The 9,334-nt window shown below is 36.0% G+C and overlaps 1 long non-coding RNA gene across 1 annotated transcript; it reads left to right on the top strand.

The window, feature by feature from the left end:
* Window positions 1-4,187: 4,187 nt before the first annotated feature.
* On the top strand, window positions 4,188-7,601 carry LOC130430501 (uncharacterized). Its single transcript, XR_008907827.1, has 3 exons — window positions 4,188-4,285; window positions 4,388-4,579; window positions 7,562-7,601. It is a non-coding gene; the product is annotated as an uncharacterized LOC130430501 (long non-coding RNA).
* Window positions 7,602-9,334: the final 1,733 nt, after the last annotated feature.

Genomic DNA, 9,334 nt, shown 5'->3' with positions numbered 1-9,334 from the left:
GTAGCTTAGTTACGTGATAATATATATCTTTTTGAGTAATTGTATTTCATTACAGTTTCTATGAAATGGTATTAGTTTAGTGTTTGACCCCTCGTTGGAAGTCCTTGTTTTGATTTATATATTTAGTCCTGCCTGTTTGTGTTTCCCCATCGAGGGTGTTTTGTTTTGTTCCTGTTTTGTCTGTTAATAAATCTGTTTAACCCCTTCATCACTGCTGCTGCCTGCAATTGGGTTTTTTCCTGAGATTCCATAACAACATCAAACTATTTGCGATTGCCACAGTTCAAGTCCAAGTTTGATTACTTAGAATTTTGATGTAATTTTTTTTAAACATTAACAGAAATTAATGTAAACAGCAATCAGTGATTCTCTGACTCTTACAAAATAGCAAACGTTACAGTCGTAAGTTTCATACACCTTCCCGAATATGCAAAATTTGAAAAATTGTACCAAAATAAGAGGGATCTGGTTTCATAGAAATGTCATGTTACTTTTATTTAGTACTGTCCTGAAAAGGCTATTTCACACAATAGAAGTTAACATAAACTCTACTCCACAAGACAAAATGACTGAGTTCAGTTGGTGGTGCAATCTTTAAGCACAGTGGTTGGACCCAACATTAAACTATGAAACCATTCGCTTTCATAGAACGCTACTTCTTTCCTTGCGCACAGACATGATACAAACCAGAAACTTCCCACAAAATTAAACCAGTCATCGTAAAATATAACACATTGTTGTGGGCTGATTTTTATACATATTTTTTTCATTAAATGACTTTTGTAGTGCAAACATAATCAAAGCAATATGTTAATGCTCAGTTAAACATTGTTTGATAATAAAGATAAGGCATTACTATGCTCGTACACATGATGGTTAAATGTCTCCATCTAGGGTCCAATAACAGTATTACTTTAATGTTATTATTTGTTTAGAAGAGAGATGGTGTTTTTTTTAACATTGGATCAATATTTTTGTGAGGTAATGATGTATATATATGACATGATATTAGATGTGTCACTTCATTTGTAATTTCTTTTTTAAATCTAATCTATAAAGCATGATTGTGCTGCACTTTCTTTCTGTAACATCACGGCTGACAACTCTGCCCACACATCGATCTCATCACATAGCTGCGACTTATGAATATTAGTGATCAAACATGGCTGAGCTCACACTGGTTTTATGCGTTTAGAACCCGAAATTATATCAGAGTTTCGTTGAGGCTTCACTGAAGTCATGAGAATAGAATTCTTCTTATCTTCCAGTATTGCATCCATCTGCAGAATCAGAGAGCAGTTTCCAACCATTAGCACCAGAAAGACAGTCTCTAATGTCTAGAATACACTGCATGTTTTTTTGAGCTGTTCAATCGCTGTTCTTCTCACACAGCATGACAGTTTAGGATAACATTTAGTGGCTGTTGTGCAAAAGCTACACAATGGATTGGCAACAGAGCATCGATATTATACAACTTTTCAATCCACCTTTTTATTTACGTCTCCATGGATCGCGCCATTACAATGAATGACTTCCTGCTCGACACTCCACGCTTCCAATTAGTACTTGTTATTAGTTATTGAACGTTACTGATAATGGTTAGTTGTGGAGGTTCTAGTTGTTATTGTTAAAGGTAATTTTCCTTCAAAATACATTTCACTCTACAGGATTTTGATACTTAATTTGTGCCGCAACTGAGAACCAGGGCAGAGCGATAGCTCAGGTGTGACATGGGCTCTCTTGGGCTCGATGAAGACCAGTCCTTTCTGCCTTATTTTGAATGATTTGCAGAGGTTTGGGAGCAGAAGCTGGTAGTCCAGCCAGAAGAGCATAACAGTAAGCCAGTCTAGTGCAAACAGCGCTCACATTGTCAAGTTTGTTGAAAAGTTATAACGTTACACACACAACGTGAAAGCATAATTAGGAAGCTGTGAATGATTTTTAAGCCTAGACACGAATTATTAGAGAAGTTTAAAACAAAACTAACCTGCAATGCTGGCCCCTGTTTATTAGCAAAACAAACAGCTTGCCGCATCTAAACATATTAACACACATAATGTATTAACATTCATACAGTTAAACTCCAAATGTCAGTATGCACTTATGTGCAGCAAGTTTAACACAGGCTTTGAATGTTCTATTTAGCTCATGACCGACTCCCTTCGCTATCATTTGCTAACGTTATCCTCCTATAAATATAAGGAACATTTACGTCCATTCAGACTGTAGAGAAATATTACTCACAGTTTTTTCTTGATCACTTTTGAGGAACAACTTTGAAGCTAATCCTGCTTGTATTGTCCCAGGTTGAAAATGCATTCCGGCTTAAAGTGATTCGCGCACACAAGCTGGTTTTCACTTATGGTTTCTGAGGGATTTCCACTAAAAATTAAATAAATCCGTTACTGTCTCCTCCTAGGTTTGGACTCTGTGCAGCGACTTCATTTCATGTTGTCCACGAACTTTAGCCATGGCTTCACATACACTGCTGTTGCTTTTGAAAACAACAATGGCGGAGCGCGGTGGGTGGAACTGTGTTGAATAAGCGTGGTTAACATTATAAGAAAATCCGCTTTGAACATCACAACTGGAGCGAAATCTGAACGGCTCGATTTCTCACATGCTTGCAGGGAAAGGCACACCAAAACAAACTTACTGGGTTCTTATTTTTCACGTTTTCTGGGTTGCTAGATGCACCGGGGACCCAGTTATAGCACTTAAACACAAAAAAGTTAGGTTTTCATATGATGTCACCTTTAAACATACATATTCATCAACCACAGTGTTAAAATGCACTATTGGTTTATAACTTTGTATGCGTATGTGCCAAGGCAGGTTCTGTTTCTTAACACAACAACATCGCCATCCACTGCCCTGGCGGGAATACTGCAGCATTTTTTTGTTTTAGTTTTTCTTGGATCCGTGTAAAGGCAGACCGATTTGAAAACGTCATGTGTACGTGAAACTTTTCAAAAACGTAAAGGAAAAACTTTTCCGTTTTTCATCGTGTAAACGTGGCCTAAGTTGCATGTAGATCAGTTTTGGCCTGCAATTATCAATGTAAAGGATTACACTGACAAATAAACAAAATTGTTCCAACTTAAACTTGAAATTGATACTGGGGCACAGCAGATTTATACTGGGGCACATGCCCAAGTAAAAGGGGTCTGGCAACGCCCCTGAGTGAAAAGCGTTCAACTTTTATTAAAACTGTATCAATATTATACAGATGCCTAAAAAGTTAAAATATAAATTAAAGGATTTATCAAATGATTTTGGATGTTTTGTTAAAGTGCTGCATATATTATGGGAAATCACAACATCTGTAATCTGTGGCAGCATTCTGCGAAACATACACGTTATTATTGATAGGGATGTAGCAATTTTCTCAGGTCGCAATGTGATTCATGATACTGACATCACGGTACGATTTTTTCATGCTTTTTTCACAAAATGTGTTGACACATTAGAAATGTACAATTGCCCTTTTATTATTTCTCAAATGCTGCACCTTTCTTTGTAAAATCAATTTATATTTTATGTGCAAAAATAACTTAAACATAAAATGATAAAAAAAATAATATTTAAATATATACAGTATTTTAAAACAAATTTCAATCGAATAAAAACATGAATAATACAAGAGTGTCTTTAATATAAACAAACTAAGACTTTGTCTGTGCTCAACCTAACTTGGATTTTTTTATATCAGCATATCCACTGCTATTTAAAACATGCATTGTGAGTCATTGAGCATTTGTTGTACCTGCTTATCCTGTTTTGACTAAGCCTATTTCCTTGTTCTGTTATGACACCAATCTTGCTTGAATATCATGTTTGCAATGTTTGTTGATGAATAAATTTAGCTGAATTTAGCTGACTGAATTTTTCATACAGTGAAGGTACTTTCTTGCATTCTACAAATTGATCTATAACTGAAATTGAACATAAAGATAAGATATATAAAGATAAATAAAGGAACTGTACGGTAGGACACTTTTCTTAATACTGTTTTCTAATAATGGAACTTAATAACAGATGGCTGTTCATCCATAATAGTATGACATGTATCTTGTTGTTTGGATAACACACTTTTTCAACTTGAGTCTCTTATATAGTTTCAATTAGTTTTTTTCTCATCTGGCTCCTCCCATTCCCTCTGCATTCCATACTTTTGGTTTCGAGAAAACGAAAACATGTTGTCTATCAGGAAGATTAATCTTTACGACAGAAGATGAGAAGGGATTGCCACTTTGAGACGGATCTGCCAGGAATGTGGCAAAATGTGAGTTATCTTAACATAAACCATATGCTTTCTGTTTTTATTGTATTATGTTTAGTTGAAAATTATTTTCTTAATTGTGGTTTTCTTTTCATTATTTTAAAGGGGCATGCCACTTTTAAAAGAAGTTCTGGATTTTTTCCAGGGGAAAAACGCAGCAAGAGTATTACCGAAAGCATTTCACCTGGAAATGAGGATTAGATTCAACCGGGAAGAAACACCTAAAATAGGATAATAAAAATCAAGAGAGGGGTATTTTATCTACACCAGACAAGAACAAGCACGCTTTAAAAAAAGGTAAAAAACAAAGTGTCACATCTCAGTATCGACATTAAAAACTTAAATGTGTATACTTATTAATGGTCCTGATAACTTTTGAAGTGATACCAATAAAAATATTTGTAAGTTGTGAGAAAAGTTAAGTGGCTCAAAGTTTATTTGATGAAACCAATGGAAAATCAAAATGTGCATTGAATAGAACAAGGTGTGCATGATACTTAGAGTAAATGCAATCACATATTTTATCATAGACGATGATGCCATCAGCGCATGCGTGTCATGTGGACACGGCTAACGTACATGTGCACTTGGATGCTAGCTAACCTGCTTTTCACCGTTTGACAAATTGACAAACAATTTGGTTTTAATTGTTCAGTCAGCTTCGAAAGTTTATTGATTTGGTTGGATTTCCATTATAAAACCAACATGAACTACAGGTACGAAAAGTATTAATGAACTTCGAGGGAAGTTAAACAGACTTCCAAACGAACAAAGCACATGTTCATTTGTAGCCATCTTGTGAAACCTGGCGTTAATTTTTTTACAAAATAGGCATCATTTAGTGTTCATAAGAGTAAAAATTGTTTGGTACATCACAGTTTAGAAAATGCATTGGTCATGAAACTTTATATGTTTGGTTAATTCTTCTTAGCATTGGGTGGTATAAGGCATGAGAACGATATGTGGACAACGTGTTTTGCTCTTACATAAGTACCAGTAAACACCAACTATTCCAATTGCTGTTAATAAATGAATGAGAAATAGGTTAAAAATATATATTTATACTTCTATTTAAAGGTACAGTGTGTAGCATTTTTAAGGATTTATTCACCAAAATGTAACATATAATACAAAACTATGTTGTAAATGGTGACGAAATACCTTACAAAATGAACCGAAATGTGTATATTACCTTACAATGAGCCATTTTATGTATTCACACCGCGGGCACACCCTTACATGTAATATATCAAATTGAACAGCCATGTTTCTATAGTAGCACTACACGGACAAACTGAGCGCGTTTCGTAAAAACTAAGGATGCACGGAACCATGTTCTTCTTCTTCTTCGGCTATGTTTCGGAGGCAGCTTGCAAAGCCACTACATAGAACGATTTCCAAGAAGAAGAGGAAGAACAATAACACAATTTACTTGTCGTGGTTTTTATTAGAAATAGAAACGATTCTTTGTTATTTGCGCTAATGGCGGACTATATAATATTCTGCTTTAAAAGTGAACTGTTTGTTTGATAGCTTTAGCTTATAGATGAGCTGATCATCAAGAGAAGTAGCGTTTTTCCTGCACGTTGTAATTGTACTATAAGTCCTTGTTGCATGGCCGTGTGCAAATCAAGTTGGAAATCATATTTACAATCATAATTTGCATAAATCGGGTGTAAGTTATATTATAATACTGCTTAGCTTCCACATCCTCTCTTGTGCGGTCCTTCCGGGTAACGCTCCTCTGCCTCTCATCGCCCTGCCTGCATCTCCAACACCCCTACCTCTCCGCCCTCTTCCTCTCCCTCTTCTTGTCCCTCTTACTACCTGTGTTAAGTCCTCTGATTGACTCTGCTAAGACTTTTGCGGTTAGATTACACGCCTTTAGCATTAGCAAGTGGTTTCAATAGGCTGTAAATTACGAACCAGTTACCGTGTCAAAAAATGCAGTGCAAAATAAGCGAATAAATCACTGACAAGTGAAACAAGTAACATTAATATTCACTGTAACGAATAGAGTAAATGATGAATTAAGTCAATTGTATTTATTTTTCTTTGTAAATGAGCCTCGTCACTTGACTTGCAAAGGTTACTCTCTAGTGCCTCAGACGACGACATCTCTGTCCTGTGTCCGTAACTTCAGTCTGTTGTTCGCCTGTGAGACGTAGATTGCAAATATCAAAACCACCGATAATTGCTGCTATCATTTACGGAAACCCTTTTGTCCTGTGACAGCAACCGTAGCTTCTCTAAAGGGAGGGAGAGAGGGGTGGCGGAAATGTAGGTTGCAATTTCCTACATCGCCAATAGTGGCCTCTGAATCTTACACACAGAACCTTTAAGAAGCACAATAGTAATGGTAGAAAAAGATCGGTTTACATTTTTAGGCAAAACTTTACAATGTTGTTTAATTTATTAACATTTAAACTTATGTAACATAACAATGGACAGTATTTCGACAGCATTCATTCATTTTGGTTCATGTCAATTCAAACAATTTGAAATGAATGTTTAAAATCAAATCGTGTAACAATGAACTAACATGATAAAACAATGTTAGTATGATAGAAAAACTATATTTGTATTAATAACATTCAACAATCGTGTTGTTAATGATTGAGACATTATTGTAAAGTGTTAACCATTTGAGTTCCAGTAACTCATGATTTTTTGGCTGTTACCATTAAAAAAGTTGTGGTCCATTGATTTGGACACAGATTTGATGGGTGACGTCTTGGTGGGAGCAGAAGAAACAGTCTGACATTTACATTCAGAGTAGACACGATTGTATTAGCGAGGTCAGACATTGATGTTGGATGATTGAGTTCTAATTTATCTCAAAGGTGTTTCAGGGGATTCAGGTCTTGATATCAGGCAATCGTGGCCTAGTGGTTAGAGAGTCGGACTCGTGACCAGAAGGCTGCTGGTTCGATCCTCCAGGCCGGCAGGTAACGATTGTGGTGCCCTTGAGCAAGGCACCTTCCCCCTACATGTTCCCCGGGCGCTGCAGTGATAGCTGCCCACTGCTCCAGGTGAACGTGTTTTCACCACTTGCTGTGCGTGTGTTCACTACTCACTGGATGGGTTAAAAGCAGAGGTCACATTTCGGGTATGGGTCATCATACCTGACGAATTGGTCACTTTCACATATTAAGAAGCTAAGACAAACTGATAAATTAGGAAGTTAAGAAACTTTTTCACTAATATGTTGTGTATATCTCAAAATGGGAGATACGAGGGAAAAAGGTTGTTGATGTCCTATTTATTTTGTTTCTACAGTTGGTACATCATCTGCGTACTCCTGCCATCTATCAAAGGTGAGCAATAAACAGACAAACATTGTATAGTTGTGAATCATAAAATGTTTATTTCAAGCATTAATCTCACTATGATTTCAATCCTTTACGTGGCCTTACTCAGTCAAGATTATATTTTCACAGAATACCATGTAAAGTGATTTTCAGTGAAAAACAGTAGATGACCAAAAAAGACTGTGGCTGGGTATTTACAAGTAGGGTCATAAAATGACAATGCCAAATTCTGTTTACATTTAATTGCAGGTTTTCGAGGGCTCCGGAATTCCAAAGTGGAGGGTGTTGCGGGACAGTCTGTGATCATGAATTGTTCTTTTAGGGGCATTAAGCCTGAAAGGATTTCAGTACAGTGGAGAGAAGATAACATAAAGTTTAGGTTTGACATTATAAAGGGTATAGAATCAGTTGGTCAAGAGTACAAGGACAGAGTTCAAAGTTTCCCTGAGGAGTATCAGAACGGAAACTACTCAATCAAAATAGAACGTCTTCGAATCACTGATGGAGGAAAATATCAATGTTTTATCACAAGCACAACCTTGCAGCATTCTGAAATGATTGTGCTTTCTATTAAGGGTGAGTAAAATCCAAATAATGACTAGTATTTTCGGAAAACACATTATTTGTTTATAATTATTATAATGTTACTAATAAACCCAAACTAATGTTCATGTTTTGTTTAAAAGAAAGACCGGGACGAACAGAACAAACTGAAACATATTCAACCTCATCGGCTGATGGGTCTTCTGCTGTTCTACATGTAATGTGGCGCTTCTGGTTTTTAGTTTTTTTATTTGTATGCATTAGTTGTATGCATGTTTTTGCTTTGTTGGTTGATGATATCGATGTTTGTTGATTCAATGTGACATCAATGATTCAGTGCTTCAATGCAAGAAGACCTAGTATTCAATGAGGCGTAATGCTGTAGAATGGAGTCATGAAGGAGAACCTTGTCTTTTAGTGACTTGGGAGCCATCCTCATGATGCAGATAGTGGGGGTCAGTGGGTCTGGGGATCTGGAGGGGATTATCTTACACAGACTACACTAAAGTCGCCAAATTGTCTTCCTATTAGTTTGGTAGTGGTGCCTTTGAGTATATTTGAAATAAATATTGTTTCTAAAAGGAGCTGACTCTTCTGTTTACTATTTTATGTGTGTCCATTCACATATTAATGTTGACAGCCTTCAGAAAATTTTCAGAAATGTTTTTGCGGACTCCATGAGCATGACCTTAAATCCCCCTGACCCTGAGTTAAAGTAGGTCATTGACCTGTGTCATTTAACAAAAAGGCTAAAGGCTACTTGACACATGTCATGCTCAGGATCATCATGTATTTCGCCATGGTTACTAACCAAATTACCAAAGAATGATTTAAAAAGGTTGCATTTACGGATAATAAACCCTTGTTTTAAATTAAAGTAAAAGGTCACTGAACAAAATTTTTCCCACTTACTTTCCTCGGGAGGATAAAAAATTACTATGGTCAATTTAATGAGGACTATTTTTGGGGATTCTTTTTTTAATCATTCATCAAAGTTTATACAAAATTATTTGACATGTACATTATGCCCAAAGATGAAATGATATCAACACAACATCAGCCGCATACTGAAGAACTGGATTTAAACTGGATGTTATTAACATATTTATAAAATGGCACAAAAACTATAAAGCAGTTGAAAAGCAACAAAACTAATGAAAATAAATCAAACAAATTTACAAGAAAAAATATCTTATAT

This window comes from Triplophysa dalaica, chromosome 10, assembly GCF_015846415.1.
Source record: "Triplophysa dalaica isolate WHDGS20190420 chromosome 10, ASM1584641v1, whole genome shotgun sequence".
NCBI lineage: Eukaryota > Metazoa > Chordata > Actinopteri > Cypriniformes > Nemacheilidae > Triplophysa > Triplophysa dalaica.
The sequence above is the reverse complement of the archived record's forward strand: the minus strand, read 5'-3'. Positions and strand labels throughout refer to the sequence as shown.